Source organism: Heteronotia binoei, chromosome 21 (assembly GCF_032191835.1).
Source record: "Heteronotia binoei isolate CCM8104 ecotype False Entrance Well chromosome 21, APGP_CSIRO_Hbin_v1, whole genome shotgun sequence".
Lineage (NCBI taxonomy): Eukaryota > Metazoa > Chordata > Lepidosauria > Squamata > Gekkonidae > Heteronotia > Heteronotia binoei.
In genome coordinates this window covers 75,797,232-75,809,648 of record NC_083243.1, presented here as the reverse complement: position 1 = coordinate 75,809,648, position 12,417 = coordinate 75,797,232, and positions in this window count along the sequence as shown.

Below are 12,417 nucleotides of genomic sequence, written 5' to 3'. Positions count from 1 at the left end.
TCCAGCTTCCCGAAAATCTTTGACCCCGCCAGGGCGGCCAGGACGTGGCTGACTACTGGCACCGGGTATGGGTTGTCTTGGAGCGCTTTGTTAATTGTGCACTTGTAATCTGCACATATCCGCACGTCCCCATTGGGTTTGACCGGAGTCACTATGGGGGTCTCCCACATGGCGTAATCGATCGGCTCCAGGACCCCTTGTGCTACTAGGCGGTCCAACTCTGCCTCGATCTTGGGCTTCAAGGCGAAGGGGACCCTCCTTGCCTTGAGCCGGATCGGTCTGACCGTCGGGTCGAGCGGTAGGGAGATGGCCGGGCCCTTGTAACTACCCAGCGACCCATCAAATACGTCGGGGAACTCTCTGCACACCTCCCCGAACCCTCCCGCTGTGGTCGTGCACGCCACCTCTATTCGGATTCCCAAGGGGCCAAACCATGCAAGACCCAAGAGGGTGGTAAGCGGCTGCCTGACCACCAGGATGTCTAGGGGGCCTCTGAAGGACCCCCGCTCCACCTGCACCCGTGCCCACCCCGCTATTTGGACCGGGTTTTGCTGGAAGTCCCGCAATATGAAATTTGCCGGTCGCAGCTGCAGCCCCTGGCCGGGGCGTAGCCTTCTCAGGGTCTCCTCCGCGATTATGGAGATGGAGGAGCCCGAGTCCACTTCCATGACGCAGGGGGCCCCGTCTATGAGGACCGCCATCTTTATCTTGTTGGGGGTGGTCAGGGGCAAACTCAGTACCTGAAGTGAGGTGGAGGCTGTTGAGTGGGACTCTGTGGCCTCGTGGTGCGCGGTCGGTCGCGGGCGGTTGTGCTTGGCTCGGCAAGCTCGCGCGATGTGGCCAGTCTTCCCGCAGCTCCTGCAGTCCCAGGTCCGGTACTGGCAGTCCCTCCGATCGTGGGGGTCGCCGCAGCTGGCGCATTTGGCCCTTTCGTTAGTGCGCTGGCTCGGCCGTTCGCTGGCTCGGGGGCGCTGTGGAGCTCGGGCAGCTGGTCCTGCGGCACGGCGCGTCTGGAAAGCTTCCCCCTCGTCCTGGTGCTCGGGGTCCAGCTCCTCGTGGTGGGCGGTCTCGGTCTTGACCCGGGGAAAGGTCCGGGCAGCCCTCTCGAACGCTACCGCCTCGCTGAAGGCGCCCTGGAGGGTGAGCTCTTCTTTGGCGAAGAGCTTCTGCTGGAGCCTTTCGTCGCTGAGGCCCCACGTGAATCGGTCGACCAGGGTTTCCTCCAACTGGGGAAAGTTGCAGTTCCCGGCGAGTTTGCGGAGGGCCGCCAAGTAGTCCGCGGCTGACTCTCCAGCGGTCTGGTCCCTTTTGTGGAACAGGAATCTGCGGGCCACCCGTGAGGGCTGCGGCAAGAAATGGCCCGTGAGGAGCCTGATGATCTCCTCGTAGGATTTCTCCGCGAGGCGGGCGGGAGCCGAGAGACCCTTGGCGATCTCGAACGTGGCTGGCCCGCAGACGCTCAGGAGAACATCCCTCTTTGATCCGGCGTCGGTGATCTTGTTGGCCCGGAGGTAGAACTTGACCCGTTCCGAGTAGGACTCCCAGCCCTCTGGATTTGCAGGGTCGAAGGGCTCGATGTAACCGGTGTTCCCGCTCTGGTTGGCCATGGTGGCGGCGGCGGTCGTGGCCGGTCGTTCGTTGCCCAAGATCTCCGATTGTAGCCGATGAGGCTAGAATCCCATCTTCGTCGCCAGTGTAACGTACTCGAAGCGGAGACGAGAGTAGGGCAACATAGTTTATTAGGAGCACGTTGCAAGAGAGCGAGAACGCGGGCCGGGCCCCGCTTATATACAATTCCCGGTACAGCCTACTGGGTCGGTCAGGCCAATCCTGACCTGTTGAACTTCCCGCCACAGCTGTTGATTGGCGGGTGATTCCGCGCCCTGCGCTGGAGGCTTCTGGGACAGCCCAGTAGCCTCCGCGCGGGGCGAATGTTGTTACTGATACACTACAGATGTAAAGAAAACTGTAGTTGGAAAGATAAAATAGAGAAAGTGAGGACAATGTTGTAAACAGCTTTGGGAGAAAGGTAGAGTATAGATATCTAAAAAAAGTAAATAGATGTGCTTTTCTCTCCCTAAATAACTTAAATAAATCCAGCATTACAATCACAAGTAATCAACCAGATCAAATTTATTATACCAACTCCCTGCCTTGCACTAATACAGAATGAGAAAGGAAAGAGGGGGTAAATTCTATTTTGTTTTCACAGGAAAGATGACTGCTCTTTTTCAGACTGGGCAGGGGTTTTGTGTATCCAGACTCAAGGTACATGTGGGAAACCAGTCATATGAGTCACCCAATAAGTGTGCTGCTGGCAGTATTTATTAGCTATGTAGAATTCACACATGGGCCCATTGTTTATTCACATCCATAGTGGCTGACTGGGTCATGATAACCTGCAATATTTCCCCCATCCCAGGGAAAGTTAGTCATGCTTAATTTATGCTTCCTCTGAATTTCAGTATGGAAAATACTACTGGCATAATGGCTCTCCAATGAAGAATATTTTGTCAATTCAGTTTAAAGCGAACTGAGTGAAGGAAGATACCCTATATTCCATGCATTCTTCACCAATGGGAATTCAAGGCTGGACTGATACTTTTCTCCCAATATTATTAATAGTTTAACCTTCGAGAGATTTCAGAGATGAGCAGTGTGTTTATCTAGAGGAGTGGTGGCCAAACCGCGGCTTGGGAGCCACATGTGACTCACACCCATTGTGTGTCTCTTGAAAACCCCTCCCCCATCTTGGAAAAGGCATTTCTCTCTTTAAATCACTTTTCTAAGCCAGCCAGCAGCTTGAAAAATGCACTTGAAGTTAAAGTTGCTTCTTTCCACCTCTCTCCACTATTTTCCTTCCTTCCTCCCCTCCTCTTCCTCCCTCAAACATCTGATCATCTGATGTTCATGTCTTGTGGCTCTCAAACATTGGACATTTATTCTGTGTGGCTCTTACGTTATGCAAGTTTGGTTAACTTGATCTAGAGGAAATGTATATGAGATAGGATGACCAGGTATCCTCTTTTTAGAGGATATGTCCTTTTTTTTTTTTTTTAAATGTCCATCCACTTTCGGGCTCCTTTAAAAAAAAAACCATGAAATTTTTTGTTAGGAGGCTGAGCCTATTTTGCCCTACAGTCCAGGACCAGATCGACGTGTTTTTTGAGGGGGGGGGGGAGCAAAATTAAAAAATGACTCCCCCTTATGGGCTCATTCTATCTTATGGCCCCATAGAATACAATGGACTCCATACACAATTTGGTGTCCCGCCTGCATTGGCACCCGGGGCAAGCATCCCCCTCTGCCCCCCCCCCCTAGATCCGGCCCTGCTTCAGTCCCTACAGTGGAGAGAAGCTTCACTTTTGCCATCAGCACTACTTCCTAGTATGTATTTTGAATAAGATGTCTTATTTCATTGCTGTGTATCAGGATTTTCTTAGGTCTGTGGACTGCTTTGCTCCAGGACCCTGACTCCTCTCTCCACAGCAATGGCACAGAGTTCCACCCCCACTGCCAGGAAGTGCAGGGATCCTGGACATTCTGGATGCTGCTCTTGTTAGCTGTGCAATAGCAGTGGATCATAAGTGGAAATAGTTAATATGTTTTTAGAGGCCTGACAGAAGAGGAGTTGAGGCAAGGTTGCCTGGCAACCAAGTCTGATACAAGCCTGGAAACAGGGAGAGTGGGATACAAATCCAATAGAAGGAAGGTAGGTAGGTAGGTTTGGGTTCCCTTACTAGAAGCTTCTGCCTATGTGTGTAAAAGTTGCTTTCTATTCTAAATGCTTTGTGATCATTTGCTGTTCAAGGTTTAATTTTTATTTATTTATTTACGTTATATTTATATCCCACCCATTCTATGCAGACTCAAGGCAGCTAACAACATAAAAGACACAATAAACAATAAAACAATCAAATAAAATTGCAATGGTGCTACTTCATCTATTCAGGCGGATCATGTAATATTTTCCTTTCTCAATGCGTACAGATCCGAGGCAGTTAGTACTTAAGTGCAATAGATCTAGATGCGGTGGCAGCCCTCTCCCATTAAATGTTATATGCCATCCGAAACAGTAATCACCTTGAATCTCAAATCCAAGTAAAGTATCTTGTTCCATAACTATGTGGACTTGGTCACTCTGGTGAACTCTGGGCTCTAGCTAATAGCTCTATCCCTTGGTGTGTGAGTGAGTTTGCATAGGACTATTTTCACTGCATTTGCTGCCTTCTGCTGCTGATGAGCAACCTTGTGTGCTGGAGAAAAGCCCTTTGGAACATCCAGTCTAGCAAGGTGGAAGGTGAAGCAACTTGTATTTTTCCTTTGTGACCAGAAATATGCCAAAGAGAAAGTGTAAATTTAGCTATGAACTTAACGTAAATAAACAGCGGAGGCCATTGTAAATAGAATACTTGCTGCCCACTCTGTTTCTATAGCAATTCGGGATTTAAATGAAATAGGTGTTTCCACAGATGGCAGCAACCACAAAAACTATTCCATGTTGCGATCCATTATTTTCACAATGATCATGATATTAAATCAAAATTGATACAACTGAAGTACACCAAATGAAAAACTGGAAAATGTAGTGGACTATGATATTACATAAGTATTAAAAGACCATGGCTTCTTTATGAAGTGTGTTGTATTCTCTTGTGACAACGTGAATATGAATTTTGGAGGAATTGGTTTTTCTGGAAGCAAAAATGTCTTTGACACCTTGAAGCGGGAACTGAAGAGAGAATTACGGTAGTTGGTGTTGGCTCTCCAGCATACATCCTTCATAACTGCATACAGCATGGGGCAGACATTGTCTGTTGACACAGAATGCATAATAATGGACAATTACTATTATTTCTCCATATATACCATAAGAACAGAAAATCTCAAGAGTTACTGTGAATTCAATGATGTAAATTACAAACAATTATTGTCACATAGCAGAACTAGATGGCTATCGCTCTTTCTTGCCGTTGAAACTGGAACTGTTATCTGATATGAAATCTTTTTTTTCTGTCTTAATCCAATCCACCATCAATTTTGAAAAAAATTATTAGAAAATGACTTAACAGTATTCATATTCTTTAATGTCAACTTTCCAAACAAAAATCCATGAAACAGAAGGGGGGGAAACTTTGGACATTTTCACTATACTGCAGTCAACTTGTCAAATGTTGCAACATAGAAAATGAAGCAGCTTTCCTTTCACTGGGTGACTCCACATTAGCCTTTGCTCCGGCCTCGGTGCTTTGTTTCCCCTGGGGCAGAAGTTGGTTTCCACATCTCTTGACCCAGAGCAGCAGTTTGACCTGCCTCTAAAGCAGTATCACTCCGCATCTAGGAGATCGTCATTTTGCGAGAAGTTTATTTTTGATGCGGTTTTGGGGCTCAAAATTTATGTGCGGAACTCATGCTAATGTGCTGTCAAACTTCTCGCATCAGTAGAACACACCCACATAACTCCACGCCCATGATTCCGCCCAGTTATTTTGTCATACTTCCTTAATTTTACTCCCATTGAAAATTATGCAATATTTTCCTGAAATAAAGTAATTTTTTAAAACAAATCACGTTTCACGTTACAACGCGAAAAATATATAATGATGTAATGTGATTTTCTTTTCCTGAATACATACCTTGCTTCCACACGTGCCCATTCTTTATGGTATTCCACGTGATTTTGATAATGTGTCATTGAATTGTGGTTAAAACAATTTTATTTGGTAACATATGGTAACAATTTATATTTCTTGCATCATTAATAACTTCTTTTATCTATCCCATATATTACTTTCTACCCACCCCTTCCCCCGTTGCTTGACCCCCGCTGGTGTTATTTAGTTAAAGTACTAATGTTTAAAGGTACCCTTAACTAATAAAAACAAAAATTAATATTCTTCTTTTTTCTAAGACTTAATCATTGTCAAAAATTGTCCAATGTCCTTTTATTTTCCACTCTTTTTCTACATATCTTCTGAACTTTTTTCCACTCCATCTTAAAAACTTCTAAATCATAGTCTCTTAAAATTCTTGTTAATTTGTCCATTTCACTCCATGTCATGACTTTTACAATCCAATCCCATTTCTCTGGTATTTTTTCTTGCTTCACAACTGCACATATAATGTACTAGCAGCTGAAAGCAAGTACCAAATTATAGTTCTATCTTCTTTTGGAAATTTTTCCATTTGTAATCCTAATAGAAAAGTCTCTGCAACTTTCTTAAATTCATATCCCAAGATCCTAGAAATTTCTTGTTGAATCATCTGCCAATACTTTTTTGCTCTTTCACAAGTCCACCACATATGGTAGAAAGATCCTTCATGTTTTTTACATTTCCAACATCTGTCTGGCATCTTATTATTCATCTTTGCCAATTTCTTAGGAGTCATATACCATCTATACATCATTTTAAAACAGTTCTCTTTAATACTATGACACGTTGAAAGCTTCATAGAGTTCTTCCACAAATATTCCCAAGTTTCCATCTGTATTTTTTTATTTACATTAATTGCCCACTCAATCATTTGAGATTTCACTACTTCATCTTCCGTAGACCATTTAAAAAGTAATTTATATAATTTTGAAATTAATTTTTCGTTGTCTCCAAGCAGAACTTTTTCCATTTCTGTTTGCTCTTTTCTTATTCCTTCAGTTTTAATGTCATTCTCCACCAAGCTCTTTATTTGTTGCACTTGAAACCAATCATATTTATTATTCAGCTCTTCAGCAGTTTTCAATTCTGTTTTGCCACTTTGTATTTTTAATAGTTGATTATATGATAACCACTTTTCTTCACTCGTCTCAGCTGTTATTTTTATCACTTCTGCTGGCACTATCCATAACGGTTTTCTCTCATCTCTATATTTCTTATATTTCATCCATGTATTTAGCAAGCTGTTTCTTATATAATGGTGAGAGAAAAAGCCGTCTATCTTCCCCCCCCCCATAATACATATAAGCGTGCCAGCCAAATTTATTTCCATGACCTTCCAACACTAAGAGTTTTTTGTTTAACAACATTATCCATTCTTTTATCCATACTACGCAAACTGCTTCATGATATAATTTTAAGTCTGATAATTGAAATCTGCATCTCTCTTTTGCATCTGTTAAAATTTTCATTTTAATTCTTGGTTTCTTCTCCGCCCACACAAACTCTGATTTTTTTTTTTGCCATCTATTAAATTGTTTACTGTCTTTCACAATCAGAATAGTTTGAAACAAATACATTATTCTTGGTAGAATATTCATTTTGATTGCGGCTATTCTACCCAACAGTGACAAATTAAGTTTATTCCACTTTAACATATCTTCATCCATTTTACGCCATAGCTTCTAATAATTTTTTTTTTAACAAATCAATATGCTTCATTGTTATCTCCACACCCAAATATTTTACCCTGGAGGTAACTTCACAGCCCGTTAGTCTCTGCAATTCTTGTTGCTTATTTATTTGCATATTTTTGCATAGAAGTTTTGATTTTTCTTTATTAATACAAAGTCCCGCCAACTCCCCATATTCTTGTATTTTGGCTAACAACAAAGGTGTGACTTGTATGGGGTTTTCATTTATAAACATTATATCATCTGCAAATGCTTTGTATTTGTAAGTAAATCCTTTTCCTTTTAATTCTTCTATTTCGTTATCTTCTTGAATTTGCATCAGTAATATTTCAAGAGTCATTATAAACAACAGTGGGGAAAGTGGACAACCTTGTCTTGTACCTTTACTAATTATCATGTCTTCTGTAAGATCAGCATTTATACATAGCCTTGCACATTGTTCAGTATATATTGCTTTTATCATTCTTATTAAGCTTTCTCCTAGCTCCATTTTCTCCATTACTGCAAACATAAAATCCCAATTTAAATTGTCAAATGCTTTCTCTGCATCCATAAAGAATAATGCTACCTCCTTTTCTGGATGTCTTTCATAATATTCTACAATATTTACAACATTGTCTCTTATTTGCCTTTTGGGAAGAAACCCCGCTTGATCTTCATTTATAAAATTTATCAAATATTGTTTAAACCATTCTGCCAGGATTCTTGTATATATTTTATAGTCATTATTTAATAATGAAATTGGTCTATAATTTCTTACGTTCGTAATATCTCTATCTTCCTTTGGAATCAACGAAATAACAGCTTCCTTCCACATATTTGGTATTTTCCCTTTTGTTCTTATTCATCAATTTCTGAAGTTTCGGGATTAACTCCTCTTTGAGGGTTTTAAAAAATTTAGCTGTATATCCATCTGGCCCAGGTGCTTTTCCATTTTCCATTGCATTAATTGCTGCTTCAATTTCTATTTTTTCAATTGGATCGTTCAAAGCTTTTCGCATATTTTCTGCTAAGGGAGCTATTTTTATCTTTTGTAAGTACTCATCTTTTCTTTCCTTATTTTAACACCTTTAAATAACTTGGCATAATACTTAAAAAATTCTCTTTTTATTCCTTCTTAAGAACATAAGAGAAGCCATGTTGGATCAGGCCAACGGCCCATCCAGTCCAACACTCTGTGTCACACAGTGGCAAAAAATTTTATATTTACACACACACTGTGGCTAATAGCCACTGATGGACTTGTGCTCCATATTTTTATCTAAACCCCTCTTGAAGGTGGCTATACTTGTGGCCGCCACCACCTCCTGTGGCAGTGAATTCCACATGTTAATCACCCTTTGGGTGAAGAAGTATTTCCTTTTATCCGTTTTAACCTGTCTGCTCAGCAATTTCATCGAATGCCCACAAGATTGTTACAATGCAACTAAATAAATAGCGATGTTACACGAACTACTTTAAAGATGTGCGATTGCCACCTTTATCGATCCCCCCCCATATGGCCTCAAACAGGAACAGGAATTTGATTATGTTTATAGGTTTATATTTTTGATAGGTTGGGGAAACTTTCTCCCTTAACCCCTCTGCATAAATCTCCCCCCTCCCACATCTTCATGCATCTGTTTGCAATTTGTTATAGCTTTTAATGGAAAACTGTGTGCTTAACATTCAGCATGTGTGGATAAAAATGGTGAATCGCCGACTCAGATTTCCCAGGGCTTAGATAACCTGCCAATGGCAGGGCGAAAGGAAAACACGTGACTTTGCAAGTATTATCTCTCTGGCATTACGTTGTAACGCAAAGAAAGATGATCGTGTTATAATGTGAACACGCATGCATGTTAAAAAAAAAGGAAAACATATGAGGAAGGGGGAAATTGCTACGATTGCTCCCCAAGGACGGAATAAAGAGTCAGTCACAGAGTATTGGTATAAAATTGGGCCTCTTTATTCAATATTCTAATAAACAGCAAGGGTACCCCACCAACAGGGCTAGGGGTCACCTGGCCAGGGCTAGGGGTCACCGCGACCGCTCCCCTGCCATTAACAGGTGAGAGACCCAGCCCCCCAGCCAGGTCTGAGTGTTACTCAGCTCCCAACAGGCAGGCACAGCAGGGAGGCATGCACCAGAGGGCCCAAACCCAGACGCACATCCCGCCAGAAAGGCACCCTCTAGCTGAGCCTCCCGGACAGTCTGCATTCTCCAAACCCGGGTCTTCAAACCCAAAGACTGATCATGCCAGACCCCAAATTCCCCAAAAGGGGGATGCTTCACAGTCCTCCCTTAGCCGCATAGTGCCCTAACCCCCCAAAACCTGCCACTACTAAGGCCAAGTCTCTATTTAGGGCTTAGTGCCCACCGGGAGGCCCAAAGCCACCCGCAACCCTTGCTGCAAATCTCTCAGGAGAAGCATATTACCCTTTTCTGAGAGATGGACCCCATCCCCTCTGTAGAGGTCAGGAAATTTCAACAAAATGTCCGGATGGGGCAAATAGTGGCCCAACCCCTTTTCCAGCACCTTCCTGATCTCCTTATTAGCCTTATACCAGGCCCTTTCTATAGCTGCAGGGTCCCAAGCACAACGCCACACCAGGCTGGGCAGCATGGCTGACCAAATTATGGTGGTCCCAGGCCATCGCTCCCGAATGTGCTGGAATTCATCCCGAGCCTGCCAAACTAAGGCCTTGCCCTTTAAGAGTCCCAGATCATTACCTCCCAGGTGAACAATTAAAACCTGAGGAGGAGGACCCACACTAACTTTAAACAACAAAGGTAGCAGGCCAAGCCACTGAATGCCCCGGCGCCCCCGCCATTCGATACACACATGCTGGCTGAATCCCAGCTGAGAGCCAACCGCAGTTCTCCGAGCCTGATGAGCGGCCCAAAACACATGGCTATGGCCGCATATGAGAACTCGGCTCCTCTGGCCAGGAACAATAGCATCTAAAGAGAAAAAACAGTTAAACAAGAACAGAACCAACAATAAACAGACACCAAGTCACTCACGGCCTAATAAAAGGTCGCACGTAAGCTTTATAGGCCGAGGAACGCCACCTGCCCAATCTTTGAATGGAAGTGGAAAGATACCCCATGACAGCCGCTGTTGAGGCTGCCCCAATTCTAAAAGAGTGGGTCCCAACCCACACACCAGACAACCCCAACTCACACAAAGCCCGTGACGTTACTGCCCAAAACTGATGCTTTGTCAACGGGCAACCATTTGAATGTATAAACAAAACGCCCTCCATGGGCCCCCTAACTGCCAAATAAGCAGCCAACGCAGTAATTGGACACAGCTCAAGCTCTGAACAACTACCCAACTCGAGCACCATACCCTTCTGCAACTGATCCGTCTTAGAGCGATGGACAGTGATGACTGCCTTACCCACAAATAGCTGCAAATCCCTTAACAACAGAGCCTTACCAGAAAAATCGTTTCTAGACTATGCCACCAGCTCACTTACTCTAAGAGCCCCCCAAAAAAGCTAACAAAAATGCAGCGTGAAACAAACATGCTTCAAATGACGAAGCACACACCACGTCCCAAACCCTCTTCAAACCCCGCAGAATCGAAGGAGACACAGGATTCCACGTATCAACCCTGGGACTGGCCTCTCTGGCCCACACCTCCAGCATCTTTCAAATACGAAAGTCAGCTGTTTCTTCCCTATAACCCAACACCTTACTGACAAAAGCCAATGCAGACAGGCGCCCCCTAATGGATCGCACGGCCAACCCCTTACCTTGCAGTGAAACACAGTAATGGAGCAAATGCTCTACAGGGAGGGGCCAAATCCTGCAATACCCTACCTCATCCCTAAATTCTTCAAACTGCCGCACAACCCGTTCGTAAGACTTCCTGGTGCTGGGCGCAATGGCTAGACCTATCGCTCTGCAGGCCTCGGCTCTCCAATCAGCCATAGCTCCTGGGGCATTGGCACCGGCTCTCTGTCGGCATCTGGGGGCCAGCTGTCAAAACCTCTCCATCTGTTTGCGAGATAGAGCGTCAGTCACCCCATTACTCACCCCAGGAACATGCTTGGCTAAAAACAAAATGTTAAGCCGCAAACAGCACAGAGTGAAGGTTCTCACCAATCTCATAACCCGGCCAGATTTGGATGAAAGGGAATTAATGACGTGGACCACCGCCATATTATCACACCAAAAATGAACGGTGTGATTGGCCATAACCTTCCCCCACAGCCAAACCGCGACTAAAATGGGAAGGAACTCGAGAAACGTAAGATCTCGGTTCACTCCTACCCAAGCCCAGGAGTCAGGCCAACTATCCGCACACCAATGTCCACAGAAATAGACTCCAAAACCCAATGATCCAGCAGCATCAGACATGACCTGGAGCTCAGCTTCAAGCCTCATGTCGTCCCTCCAAAAAGAGACTCCATTAAAGGACTCCAAAAATTCCTGCCAAACCCTCAAATCATCCCTCATGCTGCAGGTGACCCTAGTTCTATGCTGAGGCAAGCGTAACCCTGCCATAGCATTGCACAGCCTTCTAAGACAAGCCCTCCCAGGAGCAACGACTTTGCAAGCAAAACTGAGGTGCCCAACTAGCTGCTGCAACTCCAACAAAGTAACCTTCCTTTTAAGAAGAAAGGTAGAAATTCTAGCCCTCAGCTCCACTATTTTCTGAAGAGGCACCCTAGACAACTGCGCAATAGTGTCAATCTCAATCCCCCAAAAGGTCAACCTCTGGGTCGGACCTTCAGTTTTCTCAGGTGCTAAAGGAACCCCAAGCTCCGCCGTCAGCTCAACAAAGCCAGACAGCAACTGCCCACAATACCCAGTCCCCTGGGGACCCACAAAAAGGTAGTCATCCAAATAATGAACGACATCCTGCAAACCCACTTTCTCCCGCACAGCCCATTCCAAAAATGTGCTGAAACGCTCGAAAGCAGAACATGACACAGAGCAGCCCAATGGCAATGCTCTAGCCATGTAAAATTGACCCTCAAAAGAAAATCCTAAAAGTTCAAAATCATCGGGATGGACAGGTAAAAGGTGAAACGCAGACTTAATGTCGCATTTTGCCAATTCTGCCCCCACCCCGCAA